Genomic DNA, 10,337 nt, shown 5'->3' with positions numbered 1-10,337 from the left:
GGGATCTGCTCGTCCCCTGTATGTAGCAGAGCCGATCGGATAGTTGCTGCTTCTAGTCTCCTATGGAGACTATTGAAGCAAGCAACAAGTGAAAAAAAAACGTTTTTAAAAATATTAAAATTTTTAAAAAAATATAAAAGTTTAAATCACCCCCCTTTCGCCCCATTCAAAATAAAATATATAAAAAAAAACCTACATAGACATATTTGGTATCGCCGCGTTCAGAATCGCCCGATCTATGAATATAAAAAAAGAATTAATCCGATCGGTAAACGGCGTAACGAGAAAAAAATTCTAAACGCCAGAATTACGTTTTTTGGTCGCCGCAAAATTGCAATAAAATGCAATAACGGGCGATCAAAACATTGGATCTACCCCAAAATGTTATCAATAAAAATGTCAGCCCGGCGCGCAAAAAATAAGCCCTCACTCAGCCCCAGATCCCGAAAAATGGAGACGCTGCAGGTCTCGGAAAATGGCGCTATTTTCTTTTTATTTTTTGTACCAAATTTTGGAATTTTTTTTCACCACTTAAATATAAAATAACCTATACATGTTTGGTGTCTACGAACTCGTAATGACCTGGAGAATAAGAATGGCAGGTCAGTTTTAGCATTCAGTGAACGTGGTAAAAAAAATAAATAAAAAACAACTGTGGTATTGCACTTTTTTTGCAATTTTACCGCACTTGGAATTTTTTTCCCATTTTCCCGTACACGATATGGTAAAACTAGTAATGGCGTTGAAAAGTACAACTCGTCCCGCAAAAATAAGCCCTCACATGGCCATATTGACCAAAAAATAAAAACGCTATGACTCTGGGAACAAGGGGAGCAAAAAACGAAAAAGCAAAAACGGAAAAAGCTCTGGTCCTTAAGGAGTTAATCATCTGAATGGGGTCTGAGCAACAGCTGAAGACGTTCCATGAAGATTTAACCCCTTTACAGCCTGTGACATATTAGTACGCACAGACTGTAATCCCCCGGTTCAGTGAGGGCTCCGGCTCTGAGCCCACACTGAACCGGGCACATGTCAGCTGATTATTACAGCTGACATGTGCCTGTTAACATGTTAAGTGCCACTGTCAATCTCTGACAGCGGCATTTAACAGCGCTGCGCCGGAAGCGCGTCACTTACCCCGCCCATCGGTGACCCCGTCATGTGATCGCTGGTCACCGATGGGTGGTCATGACAGCCCTGGGTCTGCAGCAGACTCCAGTGGTTGTCATGAGCTGGTCGCTATGAGCGCCACCTAGTGGTCAGCGCTCATAGCACTGGACCATTTCTGCTACATACAGGTGATCTGCTGATCATCTGTATGTAGCAGAGGCGATCAGACAAGTGCTGCTTCTAGTCTCCTATGGAGACTATAGAAGCAAGCAAAAAGTGAAAAAAAAAAAGTTTTTAAAAAAATAAAAAAAATATAAAAGTTTAAATCACCCCCCTTTTACCCCATTCAAAATAAAATAATAATAAAAAAAAACCTCACATACACATATTTGGTATCGCCGCGTTCAGAATCGCCCGATCTATCAGTATAAAAAAGAATTAGTGCGATCGGTAAACGGCGTAACGAGAAAAAGATTCTAAACACCTGAATTACGTTTTTTGTCGCTGCAACAGTGCAATAAAATGCAATAACGGGCGATCAAAACATCGGATCTACTTCAAAATGTATCAATAAAAACTTCAGCTCAGTGCGCAAAAAATAAGCCCTCACCCAGCCCCAGATCCCAAAAAATGGAGACGCTACGGGTCTTGGAAAATGGCGCCATTTTTTTTTTTTTTACCAAACTTTGAAATATTTTTCACCACTTAAATAAAAAAGAACCTGTACATGTTTGGTATCTACGAACTCGTAATGACCTGGAGAATAATAATGGCAGGTCAGTTTTAGCATTCAGTGAACGTGGTAAAAAAAACAAACAAAAAACATCTGTGGTATTGCACTTCTTTTGCAATTTCACCGCACATGGAATTTTTTTCCCGTTTTCCCATACACAATATGGTAAAACTAGTAACGGTGTTGAAGATTACAACTCGTCCCGCAAAAAATAAGCCCTCACATGGCCATATTGACCAAAAAATAAAAACGCTATGGCTCTGGGAACAAGGGGAGCAAAAAATGAAAATGCAAAAACGGAAAATCCCAGGGTTGCGAAGGGATTAATCAATTTCATCCCACCATCAACCTAACACTCAACTACTCCTGTACTGAAATTAACTTTTTGGACACCATCATCAAGCTACAGAACAATGAAATAGAGACATCCCTGTACCGGAAGTCAATCGACCGTCCAACATAGCTTAAATGGAACAGTTTCCATCCAAAACACATAAAAAATTCTATTGTCTACAGCCAAGCCATCAGATACAATCGGATATGTTCCAACCCTAAGGATAGAGACAAACACCTTGGTGGCCTCAGAAAGACCTTTTTGAATCAGGGCTACCATCCAAGAACAATTGAGAACCAGATTACAAGAGCCACCAGAATCATCTCCTACATTACAAAACTAAACAAGAAAGCAACTGGGTGCCTCTAGTAGTCACTTACAACCCAAATCTGGAGGTGCTAAGGAGAGCTGCACGGAAACGACAGCCTTTACTACAAAAAGATGCCCGATTACAATCCATATTTCCAGACCCCCCACTTCTGTGTTTCAGGCAGCCCCCAAATTTAAGAGGCATCATTGTCAGATGCTCCCTGTCATCTCCACCAGTTACAGGTACCTTTCCCTCCAACCAAAAAAATGTAAAACCTGTCCATTTATAATGACCACAGGCAAGATAAAGATACCCAACTCACATCAGGACTACAAGATCCCAAGTACTTTCAGCTGTATCACATCTAATGTAATGTACTTAATTATATGCACCAAACGTCCATCAGGGAGTCTGTATGTAGGGGAGACAGGGAAAAAACTTAGGACAAGGATGAATCATCATCGCCACACAATAAAAGAAGAAAAAATAGATCTACCTATGGCCAGGCATTTTTGTTTCCCTGATCACAACATCACTGACTGGAAACTATTGGTATTAAAAGGTAATTTCAAATCTCAGAGAGACAGAATAGTTTGGGAATATAAACCGATGGTGACCTTTGACACCTTCAGAGCATGAATGAATGTGTCACATGGATTTATGTCATTCTACATCAACTAAGGAATGTGATCCTCAGAGCTTTAGGGTCATCATAACAGTCCTTATCTATGAACCAATTCAGCCAGAACTGTTTATCTTTCTCCCACAGTAATAGCTCTGCTTAACGTTACCTATTTCATTATTTCTGTGTACTATTCTGTATAAATATGTGAATTCAGATTTTGTGTTATACTAGTCTGATGAAGAGGCCTTAGTAGCCTCGAAAGCTTGCAACTTGTATATCAAGGCTGTATTATACAATATATGTACATTTTACCTTTTGTGTCTCCCCCATTTCCTCATAGACTGTAAGCTCGCGAGCAGGGCCCTCACTCCTTTCGATATGAGATATGCTTATTCTGTATTGTCTGTATAAGTCCCCCCTAAAATTGTAAGATGCTGCGGAATATGTTGGCGCTATAAAAATAAAAATTATTATATTATTATCATCTTTTCAGTTAGCCATAAAAAGGTATCAACCACTGAGGACTCTCAAATCGTAATATTTGTCTATCTACTGGCTACCACGGTACAAAAATAAATATTTTCCCTGTATCAAAATCTAACCAGAGATATGAGTGTTCGTTCGATATGACATTTTTCATTGATTTCAGCCGTTGGGAGCCAGTTTCACACATATCAGAAATGTTTTGACCTATCTGCTGAACTAAAAAAGATTTCAACTTATTCAGTTCAAATCTTGTCCGGCATGGTGAAAGGAGCAGAAAAACACAAAAAAAATCAGAATCCAACCATTCCAACCAGAGATTTGAGTGTTCGTTCTATGACATTTTTCATTGATTTCAGCCATTGGGAGCCAGTTTCTCACATATCAGAAATGTTTTTAGCTATCTGCTGAACTAAAAGAGATTTCAATTCATCCAATTCAAATCTTGTCCAGCATGCTGAAATGAGCAGAGAAACGCAAAAAAAAAAATCAGAATCCAACCATTCCAAATAGAGATATGAGTGTTTGTTCAATATGAATTTCCCATTCATTTTTGTCATTGGGAGCCAGTTTCTCACATATCAGAAATGTTTTGAGCTATCTCCTGAACTAAAAGAGATTTCAACTCATCGTCTCGAAATCTTGTCCGGCATGGTGAATGGAGCAGAAAAACGCAAAAAATTTCAGAATACGATTCCACCCAGAGATATGAGTGTTCGTTCGATATGACATGTTACATTAATTTCAGCCATTGGGAGCCAGTTTCACACATATCAGATATGTTTGAGCTGTCTGCTGAACTAAAAGAGATTTCAACTCATCCAGTTCAAATCTTGTCCAGCAGGGTGAAAGGAGCAGAAAATTGCAAAAAATTTCAGAATCCAGCAATTCCAATCAGAAATATGAGTGTTCATTCGATATGACATTTTTCATTGATTTCAGCCATTGGGAGCCAGTTTCATATATATCAAAAATGTTTTAACTATCTGCTGACCTAAAAGATTTCAACTCATCCAGTTCAAATTTGTCCATCATGGTGAAAGGAGCAGATAAACGTGAAAAAAATTCAGAATCCAACCATTCCAATCAGAGATATGAGTGTTCCTTCGATATGACATTTTTCATTGATTTCAGTCATTGGGAGCCAGATTCTCACATATCAAAAATGTTTTGAGCTATCTCCTGAACTAAAATAGATTTCAACTCATCCAATTTAAATCTTGTCGAAAAAGAACCAGAAATCAACATACAAACAGGAGAAGGTCTGCTGATGGCGGATTAAGACAAATGGGGTAGTCACCCTGTTCTCCATGCTCCCCCTTTAATAACCAGCTATATGCTAACAGTAACCACAGGTACTTATGGGCAATCCCAGATGGACCACTGAACAAAATATTAATTCAGAGGGTACCCCTTGTGACAGGGTGTGAGACGGAGCAGACAGAGACAGCAGGCTGATGAACAATCCAACAACCTTCATTGGGACTGGGAGAACATAACACCAAATGTAGCTGTAGTTCCTTAAAGTCAGTAACACAGAAAGGGACAAATCCGTGGGCACCACCCAGTAATCCAACGCCAAGTACAATGCAACAACAGTCTCAGACTAAGTCCTCAAATCCAGCAGGGTAGCGAGAGATCACAATCCCATGTGGCAACTGATTCCCAATGTCCAATAGTCTTACGGATCTTCAATAGAGATGAGCGGTGTTCGACTCGAACTGTTCGCCAATCTCAAATTCGAGCTGTTTTGGGCGGTGTTCGAGTGCAAAAAATTCGGCTGTTTGAGGTTATGTTCGATAACTGTTCGTGCACCAAAAGCGTAACTGGATTTTTTTACATCATGCAGGGATTGTCTGCCACTCACTCTAATGCCACAGCCATGGTGGTTGTGGCATTACAGTGGTTGCCCAAATCGATGGGAACAGTGCTCACAGTGAAACTTGAAAAGCCGGCAATTCAGCAGTGGCATACACCGGTACCTGACAATTTAGAACAGAAAGAATAGAGCATCACACATAGATTAGATAGATAGAAACATGTCAGTCACATATATAAGAAGTACAGTGACAGTGTTGGTTACTGTACTTGTCATTTAGTGTTAAAGGATTTATTAAAAAAAATAATAGTGTTTTCATGCACCGTCTCTTTAAAAAAGCCGGCCGGCAATTCAACATCGGTACCCAACAATTTAGAACAGAAAGAATAGAGCATCACACATAGATTAGATAGATAGAAACATGTCAGTCACATATATAATAAGTACAGTGATAGAGTTGATTACTGTACTTGTCATTTAGTGTTAAAATAAAGGATTTATGAAAAAAAAAATTGGCGTGGGGTTCCACGTAATTTTAGTCTCTAGCGCAGGTTAAGCAGAAGGCTGGGGCTGATGTTTGAAGCCTGGGACGGGGGTAATATTCACGGAGCTTCCCAGGCTACTAATATCAGCCCCCAGCTGAATACCTAGCCTTTACTAGCTTTTAAAATTATGGACCCCCCCAAAAAATGACGTGGGGTCCCCCCTATTTTAATAGCTAGAAAAGGCTAGGCAGACAGCTGGGGGCTGATATTAATAGCCCAGGAAGGGTGCCATGAATATTGGCCCCCTCCCAGGCTAGAAACACCAGCCGTCAGCTGCCCCAGAAATGGCGCATCCATAGGATGTGCCAATTCTGGCACTTAGCCTCGCTCTTCCCACTGCCCTGTAGCGGTGGCAGTGGGGTAATAGGGCCAGGGTTGATGTCAGCTTATAATGCCAGCTGACATCAAGCCCAGGTTAGTAATGGAGAGGCGTCTATAAGACACCCCCATTACTAACCCCATAGTCAAAGTTAAAAAAAAAAAACACAACACCCAGAATAAAGTCCTTTAATTGAAATAAACACACAATTCTTTATTGTTCTAAATTAAACCATACTTACCATCACGCCCATTCCAGCTGAAGCCAACGATCTCCTGCAATAAAAGTTAAATAATAAAGCAACCTCATCCTTACCTTTCCATGGTTCCCAGGACGGCTCCAGCTCTGCTACATTCAGATGACAAGCTGGACTGCAGCAGAGCGCTGCCATCCAGCTTGCCATGCCGCAGACACTGAGAAGCGGAGGCATGCTTGCGCTCCTCAGTGTGTGGCTGTGAGCCGAGATCATGTCCAATGAACTCATCTCACCTCATGCACGTCACTGACAACGTGGGAGAATTCTCCTGCGCATGCGGTGAGCGTGAGAGAATTCTCCTGCGCTCACGGCAAGCGCAAGCGCAAGTACTCTTCTGCCTCTAGTAGTGGTGCTAGCCAGTAACCCCATGTCATCTGCCTGTATGAGTGGTGCTATCCAGTAACCACATGTATTCTGGCTCTAGGAGTAATGTTAGCTAGTACGCGCACGTCTTCGCCCTCTAGGAGTGATGCTTCCCGGTATCCCTATGTCTTCTGCCTTTAGGAGTGGTGCTAGCCAGTAACCGCACGTCTTCTACCTCTAGTAGTGGTCTAGCCAGTAACCCCATGTATTCTGCATCTAGGAGTGATGCTAGCGAGAACCACATGAACTCTGCATCTAGGAGTAGTGCTAGCCCTTAACCCTAAGTGTTCTGCCTTTCAGAGTGATAATAGCCAGTATCCACACGTATTCTGCCTCTGGGAGTGGTGCTAGCCATTAACTGCACGTCTTCTGCCTCTAGGAGTGGTGCTAGCTAGTACGCGCATGTCTTCTGCCTCTAGGAGTGATGCTAGCCAGTAACCCCATGTATTCTGCCTCTAGGAGTGGTGCTAGCCAGTACCCACATGTAGTCTGCATCTAGGAGTGATGCTAGCCAGTGACCCCATGTATTCTGCCTCTAGAAGTGGCGCTAGCCAGTAACCACATGTAGTCTGCATCTAGGAATGGTGCTAGCCAGTAACCACAAGTACTCTGCATTTAGGAGTGGTGCTAGACAGTATCCTCATGTATTCTGCCTCTAGGATTAATGCTAGCCAGTAACCCCATGTAGTCTGCATCTAGGAGTGGTGCTAGCCAGGAACCACATATATTCTTCCTCTAGGAGTGATGCTAGCTAGTACGCTCACGTCTTCTGCCTCTAGGAGTAATGCTAGCCAGTATCCCTATGTCTTCAGCCTTTAGGAGTGATGCTAGCCAGTAACCGCACGTCTTCTACCTCTAGTAGTGGTGCTAGCCAGTAACCAAATGTATTCTGCCTCTAGGAGTAGAGTTAGCCAGTAACCCCATGTTTTCTGCCTCTAGGAGTGGTGATAGCCAGTAACCACATGTAGTCTGCCTCTAGGAGTGGTGCTAGCCAGTAAACCCATGTCTTCTGAATCTAGAAGTGGTGCTAGCCAGTAACCGCACGTCTTCTACCACTAGTAGTGATGCTAGCCAGTAACCCCATGTATATTGCCTCTAGGAGTGGTGCTAGCCTGTAACGACATGTAGTCTGCATCTAGGAGTGATGCTAGCCAGTATCCCTATGTCTTCTGCCTTTAGGAGTGGTGCTAGCCAGTAGCCGCACGTCTTCTACCTCTAGTAGTGGTGCTAGCCTGTAACCCCATGTATGCTGCCTCTAGGAGTGGTGCTAGCCAGTAAACACATGTACTCTGCATCTAGGAGTGATGTTAGCCAGTAACCCCATGTCTTCTGCCTCTCGGAGTGGTTCTAGCCAGTAACCGCACGTCTTCTTCCTCTAGTAGTAGTGTTAGCCAGTAACCCCATGAATTCTGCCTCTAGGAGTGGTGCTAGCCAGTAACCTCATGTATTCTGCCTCTAGGAATGGCAACAGTCAGTAACCTCTCGTCTGCTGCCTCTAGGAGTGGTGCTAGCCAGTCAGCGCATGTCTTCTGCCTCTAGGAGTAATTCTAGCCAGTAACCCCATGTATTCTGCTCTAGGACTGATGTTATCCAGTAACCCCATGTATTCTGCCTCTAGGAGTGATGCTAGGAGGTAACCTCATGTAGTCTGCATTTAGGATTGATGCTAGCCAGTAACCCCATGTCTTCTGCCTCTAGGAGTGATGCTAGCCAGTAGCCCCATGTGTTCTGCCTCTAGGATGGGTGCTAGCCAGTAACCACTTGTAGTCCGCATCTAGGAGTGATGCTTGCCAGTAACCCCATGCCTTCTGCCACTAGGAGTGGTGCTTGCCAGTAACCCCATGCCTTCTGCCACTAGGAGTGGCGCTAGCCAGTAACCCCATTTATATTGCCTCTAGGAGTGGTGCTAGCCTGTAACCACATGTAGTCTGCATCTAGGAGTGGTGCTAGCCAGTAACCCCATGTTTTCTGCATTTAGTAGTGGTGCTAGCCAGTAACCGCACGTCTTCTACCTCTAGTAGTGGCGCTAGCCAGTAACCCCATGTATATTGCCTCTAGGAGTGGTGCTAGCCAGTTACCACATGTACTCTGCTTCTGGAGGGATGTTAGCCAGTAACCCGATGTCTTCCGCCTCTAGGAGTGGTGCTAGTCCGTAACCCCATGTCTTCTGCCTCTAGGAGTGGTGCTAGCCAGTAACATCTTGTAGTCCGCATCTAGAAGAGCTGTTAGCCAGTAATCACTTGTAGTCCGCATCAAGGAGTGATGCTAGCCAGTAACCCCATGTATTCTGCCTCCAGGAGTGGTGCTAACCAGTAACCACATGTATTCTGCCTCTAGGAGTGGTGCTATCCAGTAACCCCATGTATTCTGCCTCTAGGAGTGATTCTAGCTAGTAACCCCATGTATTCTGCCTCTAGGAGTGGCGCTAGCCAGTAACCTCATGTATGCTGCCTCACGGAGTGGTGCTAGCCAGTAACCCCATGTCTTCTGCCTCTATGAGTGGTGCTAGCCAGTAACCCCATGTCTGCTGCCCCTAGGAGTGGTGCTAGCCTGTAACCACATTTAGTCTGCATCTAGGAGTGCTGCCAGCCAGTAAGCGCACATCTTCAGCCTCTAGGAATGATGGTAGTCAATAGCCCCATGTATTATGTTCTAGCTGTGATCCTGTCCAGTAACTATGTATTCTGTCACTAGGAGTGGTGCTAGCCACTAAGAGCACATCTTCTGCCTCTAGGTGTGATGCTAACCAGTAACCCCATGTATTCTGCCACTAGGAGTGGTGCTAGCTAGTAACCTAATGTAGTCTGCATCTAGAAGTGGTGCTAGCCAGTAACCGCATGTCTTCTGCCTCTAGGAGTGATGCTATCCAGTAACTCTATGTATTCTGCCACTAGGAGAGGTGCTACCCAGAATCCCCATGTGTTTTGACTTTAGGAGTGGCGCTAGCCAGTAACCCCATGTCTTCTGCCTCTAGGAGAGGTGCTACCCAGTATCCCCATTTATTCTGCCTCTAGGTGTGGTGCTAGCCAGTATCTCTATGTCTTCTGACTTTAGGAGTGGTGCTAGCAAGTAACCGCATATCTTCTCCTTCTAGTAGAGGTGCTAACCAGTATCCCCATGTTTTCTGCCTCTAGGAATGGCACTAGCCAGTAACCCTATGTCTTCTGCCTCTAGGAGTGGCGCTTTCCCGTAAGCGCACGTCTTCTACCTCTAGGAGTGATGCTAGCCAGTAACGCTATGTAGTCTGCCTTTTGGAGGGTTGCTAGCCAGTAACCCCATGTATTTTGCCTCAAGGAGTGGTGCTAGCCAGTAACGGCATGTACTCTGCCTCTAGGAGTGATGCTAGCCAGTAACCCCATGTATTTTTCCTCTAGGAGTGGTGCTAGCCAGTAATCTAATGTAGTCTGCAAATAGGAGTGGTGCTAGCCAGTAACGACATG

This window comes from Phyllobates terribilis, unplaced genomic scaffold (genome assembly GCF_046119375.1).
Source record: "Phyllobates terribilis strain yellow unplaced genomic scaffold, ASM4611937v1 Scaffold_5__5_contigs__length_657084704, whole genome shotgun sequence".
Classification (NCBI taxonomy): Eukaryota; Metazoa; Chordata; class Amphibia; order Anura; family Dendrobatidae; genus Phyllobates; species Phyllobates terribilis.
Note: the sequence above shows the minus strand (reverse complement) of the source record.